The 13,890-nt window shown below is 38.1% G+C and overlaps 1 long non-coding RNA gene across 1 annotated transcript; it reads left to right on the plus strand.

Moving 5' to 3' along the window:
* The first annotated feature begins 6,546 nt into the window (after positions 1-6,546).
* On the plus strand, positions 6,547-7,219 carry LOC139435607 (uncharacterized). Its single transcript, XR_011644832.1, has 2 exons — positions 6,547-6,815; positions 6,976-7,219. It is a non-coding gene; the product is annotated as an uncharacterized lncRNA (long non-coding RNA).
* The last annotated feature ends 6,671 nt before the right edge of the window (positions 7,220-13,890 follow it).

A 13,890-nucleotide genomic window follows, 5' to 3' on the forward strand; every position in this document is an offset into this window, starting at 1 on the left:
ACAACAAGTGGAAACACCTGTGTGTGGGCCTCAAAGATACTAAATATTTGATGCGTAATATATATGCATATGCATGAGAAAAAGATGTGCACTGTGTAAAGTGAGTGAAGCAAAATTCTCAAATACAACACCTTTCCAAATGAGGCTTTACACGTTGATGTAAGCTTATCACCACCTTCAAAAAACTCACAAAAACTCACCTCTTCAATCTGGCTTTTAATGTGTGATTGTTTTGTATTATTTGACTTTAACTTTAACTATATATTTATTTGTTGTTCCTTCCTTTTCTTTTCCCTTCACTATATCTGTAAAGCGTCTTTGAGCACCTGTAAAAGCGCTAACAAATTAAATCTATTATTATTATTATTATTATTATTATTATTATAACTGAAACATGAAAGACTTTAGAAAAGGTTATCTGTTTTAAAAAGGTATGTTCTTATGTACACTGCCACTTTAATTAATATATAACCAGTCTTTGTTTAAAAGTTTTCACCTACTCAGGAAGCTTAATGGCTCCCAAAATATTCTTAAAATGTTGTACAAAAGTTTGTTCGCAAGCTTTAGTCTTCAAACCTTGTCTGAAGGCTAACTCAAACAAACTTTATCCCTCTTCACTAAAGTCCCCTTTGCTCAACAACAGGAACTAAAGCATTTTAGCAGATAAGACGACTCACATTTCCTCAGACGGATGTTCATTTATCTTCTTCTACTTTTACTCAAGAACAGGATCTGAGTACTTTTACCATCTGTTTAAATCTGGTATCCGGTGGACTTGTGGTGTCTTTACTTATAATTCTGCTGGCTTGACAGTTGTACATAGAGCTAAACTACAATTCAATTTCAGATTGAAATATGGATTGTTCTGCTGTTATAGTTTCAAGAGGAAATGATGATAAATGGTGAAAGAAGGTGAATGCTGTCCCATGGCATTCTATGCCAGAAGTTATCCCATATAGGCCTGTCTAACCAAGCTGTTGGTTGGTTTGCAAACCATCTTTCAAATCGCAAGCAATGTGTAAAATTCAGCGGTCTCTCCTCAAGCTTTCTTCAATCAATCAATCAATCAATGTTTATTTATATAGCCCAATATCACAAATGTTACATTTATCTCAGTGGTCTTCACAGTGTGTACAGAATATCAGTATGACAATACGACACCCTCTGTCCTTAGACCCTCACATCGTACAAGGAAAGACTTCCAAAGAAAACCCAGGTTAAAGGGAAAATGGGAGAAACCTCAGGGAGAGCAACAGAGGAGGGATCCCTCTCCCAGGACGGACAGACGTGCAATAGATGCCGTGTGTAAATTGAAAAGATAATACATTTGCAACATAGGTAGTCCAAATGTTTGGAAATGCATGTGTGTATAATAGGAAGATGAATCCACGAGGATATCCATCCAGGACCTATGATCCAGGACCACAGCCACGACTCAAGATCCAGCGCTCGCGATCCAGGACACAGGACCGCAGGATCATCCATGACTCCGGATCCCAGCGTATATAGACACCAAAAAGAAAGACATTTGGGGAAGCTGGGTTAATCGGAACATGAGTGTACACGGGTATAGACAGAGAGAAGGAAGAAGTAATCTTACTTCCCCCGACAAACTAAGCCTATATCAGCAAAACTATGGGCTGAATCTAATCAGCCCTAACTATAAGCTTTATCAAAAAGGAAGGTCTTAAGCTCTTAAAAACGGATAGGGTGTCTGCCGCCCGAACACAAACTGGAAGCTGATTCCACAAATGTGGAGCTTGATAAGAAAAGGCTCTGGCTCCCATTGTACTTTTAAAGATTCTAGGAACAACCAACAACCCTGCATTCTTGGAACGCAATGCCCTAGTAGGACAGTAGGGTATAATGAGTTCTTTAAGGTAAGATGGCGCCTGCCCATTAAGGGCTTTGTAGGCGAGAAGAAGAATTTTAAATTCTATCCTGTGTTCTATAGGGAGCCAGTGTAAGGCAGCCAGAACAGGAGTAATGTGGTCCCTTTTCCTAACTCTGGTTAGTACACGAGCCGCAGCATTTTGAATCAGCTGAAGCGACTTGACTGACTTCTTGGTACTCCCTGATAATAAAGAGTTACAATAATCCAGCCTAGAAGTAACAAATGCATGGACTAGTTTCTCTGCATCGTTTTGAGGCAAGATATGCCTGATTTTTGCAATGTTACGTAGATGGAAGTAGGCGGTCCTTGAAATTGATTTTATGTGGGCGTTAAAGGATAAATCCTGATCAAATATAACACCAAGATTCCTTACAGTCTCACTGGAGGCCAAATTAATGCCATCCATAGTTAGTATGTCTTTAGATAATTTGTTTCGTAGATTCTTCGGGCCAAGTACAATAACTTCAGTTTTGGTCGTGTTTAACATCAAAAAGTTTAAGGTCATCCACGTTTTTAAGTCCTTAAGGCAGTCTTGAATTTTATTTAGATGATTAATTTCATCAGGCTTGATTGATAAATATAGTTGAGTATCATCCGCATAACAATGAAAGTTTACAGAATGATTCCTTATAATATTGCCTAACGGAAGCATATATAATGTGAACAAAATAGGTCCGAGCACTGAGCCCTGTGGCACTCCATGGCTAACTTTGGTTTGCGTGGAAGATTCATCGTTAACACGTACAAACTGAGAGCGTTCAGATAGATAGGACCTAAACCAGCCTAAAGCAGTTCCCTGTATGCCAACTAAGTGCTCTAGTCTTTGCAATAGGATATCATGGTCGATAGTATCAAATGCAGCACTGAGATCGAGCAAAACAAGAATAGAGACAAGTCCCTTGTCTGAGGCTATTAGAATATCATTTGTGACTTTAACCAGAGCTGTCTCTGTGCTATGATGTGTTCTAAAGCCAGACTGAAAATCTTCAAATAAATCATTGTTTTTTAAGTAATCACACAACTGTTTTGCGACCGCTTTCTCAAGAATTTTTGAGAGGAACGGAAGATTAGAAATAGGTCTATAGTTGGCTAAAACCTCTGGATCGAGGTTGTGCTTTTTAAGAAGCGGTTTTATCACTGCTACTTTGAATGATTGTGGAACATAGCCTGATAATAAAGACATATTCATAATATTTAATAAAGAAGTGCTAATTAATGGAAAAACTTCCTTCAACAGCTTAGTTGGAATTGGGTCTAACATGCAAGTTGATGGTTTAGAAGAGAGAATCATTGAATGTAATTGTTCAAGGTTAATGGCTGAAAAGCATTCTAGTTTACTATCTAGTGTAATATTAGAACTTACGATTCCGGGAGCTGTTGATAACACTATACTGGTCGAAGGCAAGAGGTCATTAATTTTGTTTCTAAGAGTAACAATTTTATCGTTAAAAAAGCACATAAAATCATTACTACTGAGTGCTATGGGAATAGAAGGCTCAATGGAGCTGTGGCTCTCTGTCAGCCTGGCTACAGTGCTGAAAAGAAATCTTGCATTATTCTTATTCTCATCTATTAATGAAGAGTAGTAGGCTGCTCTCGCTTTACGCAGTGCTTTCTTATATTCTTGAGAGTAATATGCCAAATTAAACGAGATTCTTCAAGTTTAGTGGAACGCCATATCCTTTCAAGTTGTCTAGACTTTTGCTTTATTTTGCGGGTTTCGGCATTATGCCATGGAGCTAATCTATGTTGTTTTATTTTCTTCTTTTTCAAAGGAGCAACAGAGTCTAATTTTATTCGCAGCGCATCTATAGCACTATCAACAACATGATCAATTTGGGGTGGTGTACATTTTGTATAAGTTTCCTCCCCTACATGCAGACATGCTATCGAGTTAAGTATTGGTGGAATCTCTTCCTTAAATGTGGCTATAGCACTAACAGATAGGTTTCTGCTGCAAGAGCTTTTGACTAATGCTTTGTAGTCTAGTAACAGTACTTCAAAAGTTACTAAGAAATGGTCGGATAAAGCAGGATTATGCGGTTCGACTAATAGTTGCTCAATTTCAATACCATAAGTCAGAACAAGGTCGAGAGTGTGATTATAACAGTGGGTTGGTTTATTTACACTCTGACAGAAACCAACAGAATCTAATATAGAGTTAAATGCAACAGTAAGGCTATTTTTATCATCGTCAACATGAATATTAAAGTCACCTAAGATAATTACTTTGTCTGTTTTGAGAACCAAAGTTGATAAAAACTCAGAGAATTCTGATAAGAATTCTGAATAAGGACCTGGTGCACGATACACTGTAACAAATAAGATTGGCTGCAAAGTTTTCCAGGTCGGATGCGTAAGACTAAAAACGAGGCTTTCAAAAGAGGTATAATTACATTTTGGTTTAGTATTGATAAGTAAACTTGAGTCAAAGATTGCTGCAACTCCACCTCCTCGGCCCGTGCCTCGAGCAATATGAGGCTGTCTGACCAAGCTGTTGGTTGGTTTGCAAACCATCTTTCAAATTGCAAGCAATGTGTAAAATTCAGCGGTCTCTTCTCAAGCTTTCTTAATGTGCCCAGAGGCGTTCCTCAAGGTTTGGTCTTGGGACCGACCCTTTTTACTATTTATATAAATGATGTGGCTCAAAGTATTGATGCCTCTGTACATCTATATGCAGATGATACTGTTGTGCTAGCACTGTTGGCCTTGCATTTGAACGTCTGCAGTCTGCTTTTGACACTTTTCAGTCACATCTGTTCCACCTTAGGTTGGTGTTAAATTCAGATAAGACAAAAGTCATGTTGTTTTCCAATAAGAAAAAGTTACCAACTGTTTTCCCTGCATCATGTCTGCACAGCATAACCCCATTGAAGCTGTTAACACCGACAGATACTTAGGCATCACTATAGATGAAAATCTCTGCTTCAAACCACATATTGACAATCTCTTAAGGAAATTTAAATTAAAACTGGGATTCAATCAATCAATCAATGTTTATTTATATAGCCCAATATCACAAATGTTACAGAATATCAGTATGACAATACGACACTCTCTGTCCTTTGACCCTCACATCGTACGAGGAAAAACTTACAAAGAAACCCACAGTTTAAAGGGAAAATGGGAGAAACCTCAGGGAGAGCAACAGAGGAGGGATCCCTCTCCCAGGACAGACAGACGTGCAATAGGGTTAATCGTTAATCGTGTGTAAATCGAATCGAATCGGATTCTTTTTTAGAAATAAGGCCTGCTTCTCCACAAGTGCGAGGAAACGGCTTGTAGCTGCCACATTTTTGCCGCTCTTGGACTACGGGGATGTTGTGTGGTTGCAACACAGTCTCACGGCATTTCATGTTATAGTCACAAAATGAATCTATTGATTCGTGTTCACCAACACGATTTCACAATTTTTTTCACACAGGACGATTATAAAAGCGATGTAAATAATAACAAATTAGAAGGAAAAACAGATTAAAAAATACAGATTTCAGTATTGTGACAGAACGATTTTAGCAGCAATGTATTTCTATTGTAGTATGTTTCGTGCCTGCACCAAATAATAACAAATTAGAAGGAAAAAAAGATGACAACAAATACAGATTTCAGTATTCTGAGGCTCTGAGCCCCATTTATTTTCCTTGCGGACAAAAAAACTCCGACATTATACAATTTAAAATAAAAGGGATAGGATTAGGCTTAGGGTAAGATATTGAGTAAGAACATGTTTTTATGAACCACACAGCTTCTGGTATTCCAAGACCCGACCGGAAAAAAAGACGTGGTGCAGGCACGAAACACACTACCAATAGAAATACATTGCTTTTAAAAAATCGTTCTGTGTGACACGAAAGAAATGCGAAAATCGTGTTGGTGAACACAAATCAATGGATTCAATTAATTTCGTGACTATAACACGAAATGCCGTGAGACTGGGTTGTTACATGAACGCCTCAGCTCACTCCCTTCATCTGCTGGACGCTGTTTACCATGGGGCTCTGAGGTTCATAACCAACTGTAAACCCCTCACACACCATTGCACGCTGTACGCTTTAGTCAACTGGACATCATTATCAATGCGCAGATCACTGCACTGGTACAAACTCATATATACCGCTATGCTTGGACTGCTGCCCCTCTACATATCCACTTACATATCACACAAACAGTACAGCTATAGACTACGATCTCAAAATTACATCACTCTGTCCGTCCCCTCAGTACGCACGGTGCTTGGGAAAAAAGCCATATCATACTCTGCCCCCTCGACCTGGAACACACTTCAGCAGGAACTTAAGCTGACCAGTTTGATACCCATCACGGATTTTAAACTCATTTAAAAAAAGCTGGAGAAATCATCTGTGGGTGTTTGCATCTGCTATATCTGACTGTATATGGATTTTTTTACGGTGTTGTATTTTAGTGTTTCCTCTGTGTTTAGTGTCCTGTCTGTCTGTAACTTTGTGTGGTAGCGTTACCATTGAACAGGTCTCTCTTGAAAATGAGACCTTGTGTCTCAATGAGATATACACCTGTATAAATAAAGGCTAAATGAATGCTGAACTAAGATTTGCACTTTGAATACACCTTTAATGTTATACAAGCTTTGAATGTGTGTTTTTTTCTCAAAATTGTCCATAGAGAATGCATCTATCCATCCATCTATTTCAGAAGGATAGAATGCTCCATGCAGAGAAGGTTCCGTGTTCCGGTTCCATGATAACACAGAGGCCAGAGAACATTCTCTACCTCTAGAACTCTTTCACTCACAAACTGATCGTACTGAGAGAAGACACTCACATTTTACTCTGTGTACGGACAACTTAGTTGTGTTTTTTTGGAAGTGATGGAGAACCAAAACATGTCAAACATCTTCTATCGATTTAGGAAGGGTTTACATGGGAATGGCGATTACGGCTGGGTAAGTAACAGACTCTAACCTGTAGCCTTCAATCTGTTCAGACCAGAGGGTCTAAATGCACAAACTTCTCTGGTATCTTAGAAAAGTACTCTAATATGCGTCAGAAAGTGAGTTAAACAACATTAGCTCAACTGTATTTTGTTGTATTTTATTTCCATAGCAAACTGGTGGTATCCTTTGTGGACAGGAGAACTCGGATGAGTTCAGGATCCTGAACATACAGAGGTCTCTCAGCAGTGGCGAGCCGTGGCTTTTATACCTACAGATGTAGCACTCCAGATCAGACTCACATGGGTGTGTCCCAGTCAAAAGCCCAGCGGATGCCAGTGGCTGGGGGTGTTGCCAAATTGTTAGAGGGCGTTGCCCAATTTCCCCATTTGTTCAATTACAGGATTTAACCATGAGATGGCGCTTCATTCACAAAATACACAAAGACAACTGGGTGTTGTAGAACTTAGTCTGTTTGCAATGTTTGCAGCTCTGCAGTTGTGTTTGCTGAATACTGTAGCATTTAATCACTTATTTGTTACTGTATGGTTTTCACAAGCTACTATAATGAAAAAACATCAATATTTTAGATCAAATAAAGTATATAGTTTGCTTTATGCAGTATATTTCTTGTAATATTGTTGGGGTGTTTTTACACAGTACAGTAGATTGAAGTAAATCAACTTATATATTAAGATAAAATAAGATGGACCTTTATTAATCCCGTGGGGAAATTCAGTAGTTCAAACAGCAACAGGGTGAGAGTGAAAAACAGGACAGCACAGATTCACACAGATTAATAAAATCAAAAATAAGATGAGCGATACAAAATAATAATAATGAGAAACTATGAAATAAGAAATGAATAAAACTAAAATGTAATTATCATATCATATATTATACATTAACCCCATTATAGCAGATGCCACATTGAATGGATGAACACATTTATGCATCAATAATTACAACAGAGTATTTCTAAATACAAGTTGTAAAAATACTTATATGTATTTAATATTAACCCTTTGGAGTCGACCGTCACGCCGGCGTGATCAGATCACATGACCTGTTCAAGCCGGTGCCGCATAAAAACAACAGTCCGGACAACATTGCCGTGTGTTTCTGTCGAAAGTACTGGCTTGAAACTACTGTATATCCCAGTCTTTGATTCATGCAAAAATACTCAGTAAACACGGAGATACGATGATATAAAGTTAATACATTTCAAAAGTATGAAAAATGGAAGCACATATTTGAATATCTTCGCCGTATTTGATCATTTTACGAAACGGAAAATACTGGAAACTGTAGATCCTGCTCAACAGGATGTATATGTGTATTTCTGTCGAAAGTCCTGGCTTGAAACTATATGCCAGTCTTTGTTTCATGCAAAAAGACCCAATAAACACGGACATACGATGATATAAAGTTAATACAGATATATTTCAGAAGTATGAATAATGGAAGCACATATTTTAATATCTTCGTCGTATTTTATCATTTTACGAAACGGAAAATACTGGAAACTGTAGATTCTGCTCAACAGGATGTATTTACCAAGGAGGGGGTGAGGTAATCAGGTAAACGGAGTGATACGAAACGAGACGAAAAGAGACGAAGAGGGACGGCGCCGGGAACCGAAGAGAGACGGCGGGAAATGGAGAGAGACGAAGACAGGCGGCGGGAGACGAAGAGAGACGGCGGGAGACGGCGACTGAAGTAAAGTGACGGACAAACATTGAGAATTTAGATATAGTTAGATAGATTTAGAGTTTTGAAGATTCAACTATGATGAAGAGAACTCTGAACGTGAGTCAAGCTTTAAGCTTGTTTTTTGACATGGAGGAGGAGGAACCTGTGATGTTGCCCTCTGTGTCGTAGTTGACAGAAACCGCTTTGAAGCGTGGCACAGATAAAGACAGAACAAACTGATTTTTGTACATAATGTGTTTATATTTGTATTATATTTATAATAACACTTTTGCCTTATCAGAATGAAATCCCATGCTACCTCAATCAAACTTTCACATTATCATAGTGACATCCCATGTATATATTTCCAGCTTTTAAACGGTTTCGTTGTGTATGTTTGTGTTACCAAATAATATCATTTTCAAAATCTGTTTTTACGTTTTTTTTTGTGATTTTGGGTCCAAAATGTTCATATAGTAGAAGATCACTGCTCTAAACAAAGTCAAAAATCCTACATCCAAACGAAATAAATATAATTAATTATGATGAATACCTTAAGTCTTGTTAATTGTTTTTCACTTTTATTAAATGTTTGATATTTCCGGTGGAAATGGTGGACTATCGGACATTCAAAATGCAGCATATTTTCACTCTTACACACATATATTCTCCTTTTACATACATACATTTTCACTCTCACACACACGTATTTACACTCACACATTCATACATTTTGCTCTCATATTATCATATTTCAATGCACACATTCATATATTGTCACTCCCACATTCATGCATTTTGTTCTCATATTCATATAATTTAATGCTCATATTTATACATTTTGCTCTCATGCGAAATCTACTAAAACAAAGTATGTCATGGTGGTCAGCTGTTAAACACTATAGTGTATCTTAAGGGCTGTAAATATAATAAGCCTGTTGTCAATTTTAGACACAGGCTTATTATATTTACAGCCCTTAATAACATTCATTTTCTGGACTCAATGTGTTGATCTTTTAAATTGACAAACATCATATGTGTAATTCGTGGCACAATTCAAACGGAATCGAAAGATAATCTTTCTCTCCATTTGACTTCAATACATAATTTTTCCGAAATAAGGTCCCATGGAGTTCCCCTGGAAAGGGAGGGACTCTGCCTCTCTATGGAAATATTGACCCGTAACCGTTGTTATAACCAAGCCCCCAGGAAGTGCGCCAGACTCTGATGAAAATATTCGTTGTGTCCAAACGATAGACTGTTTATCCTCCTGTAGTGGACATTTTGTTAACATGCATGATGCATCTCCTTTTACTCTTTTGAGCTACTCTATCATCCTGGTCTTTCTAGTGATATGTCATTGGTTAAAATTGCATGCTGGGAAGTTCCTCTTTCTTTTCATCCAAAATGTCTGGCATACCAAAAACAACATTTTATAGAAGCAGGAGGAGAAGTCAAATAGTGTTGAATAATTGTAATTTTTACTATGATAATCATATATGTTCTTGTTTATTAACATGTGAGGAAAAGCAATTAAATAATTCAAGTTTTCAAATAACAGCTCTTTTATAAATGTCCATTCTAGTGGACGTCAGGACCATCTTCATGGACTTTATGACTCAATATTGTTGCAGGAGACGGAACTGAAGCAGACATTTTCTGTACCAGATAGTTCAGGGAGATTAAGATTTTGAGCTCTCAGATGATGAGAGAGATGAGGATTTCACACCTGGGATAGAAGAGGGTCAAGAAGAAAGGGAAAAGATGTAGGAGGCTCCATGAGTGCACAGATACAGACAGAGAGACAGATAGGGATGAGTTGGAAAGACATGCCCTCTGTGGGCCAAGAGTAGCACGCATGTCTTATTGTTGTTTTTATTTTAAGTGGAGCCATGACAAATGAGAATTGCCTCAGGAATGCAAGCTTTGTTTCTATGAGCAGGTCAAATGGAGACCACATCCATAAAACTAAGATGACCCTACAGCCTGTGCCGACTGGAGTCAATGAGGTACTTTTCCAGTACATTGACTACAAAGTCTTTGAAGATCTGGAAAGATTCACCAAAAACCAAACTAGTTTTTTAGTGACCAAATAAACAGCAATGTTCAGATCAATTACTTATTTATGTTTTAAATAAAGGTGAATGTATTATTTTATTAATATCACTCTATAACTATAATACGTTATATAGTCTATCTGTTAATTTTTGCTGTCTTTTCAAACTAAAATGGTCCTGACGTCCTCTACAGTGGACATACTGTAACATTGAATTAAATTAAATGAAAAAAGTCTAAATTGCAAGATGTTGTTTTTAACCCTAAATTGGTAGGAAATTCCAAAAAAAAGGAAATTGGAAGACACTTTTTTTCCTCGGGTCCCAGGATATATAAATAATAATGTCATTAATTAATTAACCACTGGACTTAAATGACTGTTTCAGTAAGATTTAAGCTCATGTTAAAAACATACACAACATGTATTTTCTTACATTTTGTGAAAGGGTTCTATATCTATTTTTTTAGCGTTTTATTTAACAAGAAAAATCATCAGTTATTACCCCATTCATGAGTGTCTGAAGCTTGTAAACATCACCACGACAAACACAAGCCCACCTATAGCTTGGCTGTGTTGACCAAGCCCCCAGGAAGTGCGCCGGACTCCAAACTGCGGTACTACAATTTCCGTATCAGTCCGTGACGTCACTTTTCCCCATTGACTATTGACTAACATTGGGAAAGACACGTCTGTAAATCAGCGGATACATGACCAATGAGGACACGAGATAAATGTGTGCACAGATGGAAGGCTGACAGGCAGGTAGGCCAACCAGTTATATTGTCAAAGCATTTCATATATTCATTGCTATCGGGATGTTAAGAGCATTCCATGTAATATAACAAAAAGTGTTTCTGAAATAAATTACATACCCCACCTTTAAGGAGCACATGCTCTGTGAGCGCACATACGGGTTCTTCTGCATGGTTCTTCTGCTCTGACAGCTAGGCATGATGGGTAATCTGTGACGTTTCGCTCTCTCAAAAGTTGGGCCATTTTGTCCTCATGCGCCAATGAGCAGCTCTCATAGGAAAGAGCGAGACCCCACCTCCGACACTGTATCCATTTCTTATAGGGTGTTTCTCAATGTCGAGTAAAGCTGCTCCAGAGCCACTATTTCAAGCATACTACGTCATCGAGTGCCGCCGAATGTCCAGCATACTTTGAATTCTACCGAGCCTGGCTTACTTCATAGCGAGAAATTTCGAGGCTGCACATGTGTAGACTCCGCGGTCTTAAAATCCCCACAATGCTTTGCGCACTGACCAATTTCCAAATCTTTGGCGGAAATCGCACTCCATTTAAGACGGGGCCTCGCATATGACACACACCTGCACACCTGTTAGCCTATTCCACAATTCTTCATTTTCCGAGGCTAGGAAGGATTCTTGCCTCGCTTCTGAAGCAAGTGACTCGGAAGACATGTGCTACCAAGCAAGCGTCCTCGACATTGAGAAACACCCATAGAGTGCCACAGTGACGCATCTTAAAACCCGGAAGTAAACTCCTTCCGGTTCCTTCGACAAAAACCAATGCCATTTCTCCATAGGATTTTGGAAAATAGCTCGAAATAAGGTCTGTTGTTGACACACATTTAAGAGACAGATCACGTTTTGTTCAGCCGGATAATATCCACATGTCTCTACCCTACTTTTATAATTTTCTAATCATAAATCTATCGATCATAAATCTATCGATAAGATTTATGATTCGAAAATTATAAAAGTAGGAAGTGGTAAAATGCTAACTTAAATCCGGGTTTTACGACGCGTCACTGTGGCACTCACAGTATTATACATCCATGGTTATAACCAGGGCCGTTTCTAGCTTTTTGGAGGCCCTATGCAAGATGCTGTTTGGGGGCCCTAGTTTTGACAGTTTTTTAACTACAATGGGGGGGATTCCGAAGCCTTTAAGATGATCTGTGGAGATGCATCAATCTGTTACACTTTAATAGGAAAATAGGCTAATTTCACAAAAACCAAGCAATTGAAAATTACAAAAAATTATATTAAAAAGGTAAACAATAAGGCTCCTCTATGTCAATAAATGCAAGAGATGCAGCATTTTCTCAACAATGTTTAATTTACATTTTTCATCTTCCTCAGATGTCACTCATTGACTGACAGCCCCAAAAACCCAAGCCACAGCTTTGCTATCATTGCAGTTTAGTCGTGTTTATATCCTACATTGGATTTGTAAGCATATAATGCTTAACCGAACACACAGTGGCGACTGGTCATTAGGGGCAGGTGGGGCACAGCCCTACCTAGTGTCAGCAGAAAGTATTACAAATAGGGCTGTCAGTCGATTAAAATATTTAATCGCGATTAATCGCAAATTAATCGCACATTTTTTATCTGTTCTAAATGTTCCTTAGAGGAATATTTTTCAAGTTTGTAATACTCTTATCAACATATGAGTAGACAAATATGCTTTATGCAAAAGTTTATTATCATTTGAACAATGACAAATATTCTCATGAATATTAAACATAACAACCTCTGAACATTATAAATATTCGCCTCAATTCAACCTGGAACCTCTCTCATACAATAATACAATACAAATGGTGTGTGTGTGTGTGTGTGTGTGATGGATCGTTGGAGCTATGTGCAACTCAAGGCATATGCTCGAACGGGAGCTGCCTGGACGCTGCAATCATGTGTGCTGAGTGTGCTGACTTCTCGTACAATGTCCCGCTGTCTGGCTTCCTGCATAAAGTCAAGTGCTTGGCGCATTTGTGGCGAAATGTCGCTCCTCTGTTTTCATTTAAACAGCTCCTTATATCCGTTAACGCGTTAACTTGACAGCCCTAATTACAAATAATGATTACAAAAAATGCAAAAAATAAATAACAAAATATATAAAATATATTTTAAGATCATGTTTAATCATCTGATTCGTCTGTACATTGCTGTTTTAGTCTGTGTTCTTCTAATTAGTGTCTACAGTGTGTGCCTATTGAGCTGTTTAGAGCCATGTGGGACAAAACCCGATCATGCCCCTCCCTCTCACTGTCTAAGTGATCTACTTCATATAGTAAACAAATCTCTTCACTCAGTTATTTTTCCACAGGCCCTGAAAACTGCAGTCATTAAACTGCTCTTATAAAAGAATAATCTAGATGCTTCAGTAATGAAAAATTACACGCCCATATCAAACCTGCCATTTCTAGGTAAGATCATTGAAAAAGTTGTTTTTCAACAGTTGAGTAATTTCTTGCATTTAAATAACTGTTTTGATGTGTTCCAGTCAGGCTTTCGTCCAAACCACAGCACTGAGACTGCTCTTGTAAAGGTCTTTAATGACATCCACTTAAACACAGACAGTTGCGGA

Source organism: Pseudochaenichthys georgianus, chromosome 17, assembly GCF_902827115.2.
Source record: "Pseudochaenichthys georgianus chromosome 17, fPseGeo1.2, whole genome shotgun sequence".
Lineage (NCBI taxonomy): Eukaryota > Metazoa > Chordata > Actinopteri > Perciformes > Channichthyidae > Pseudochaenichthys > Pseudochaenichthys georgianus.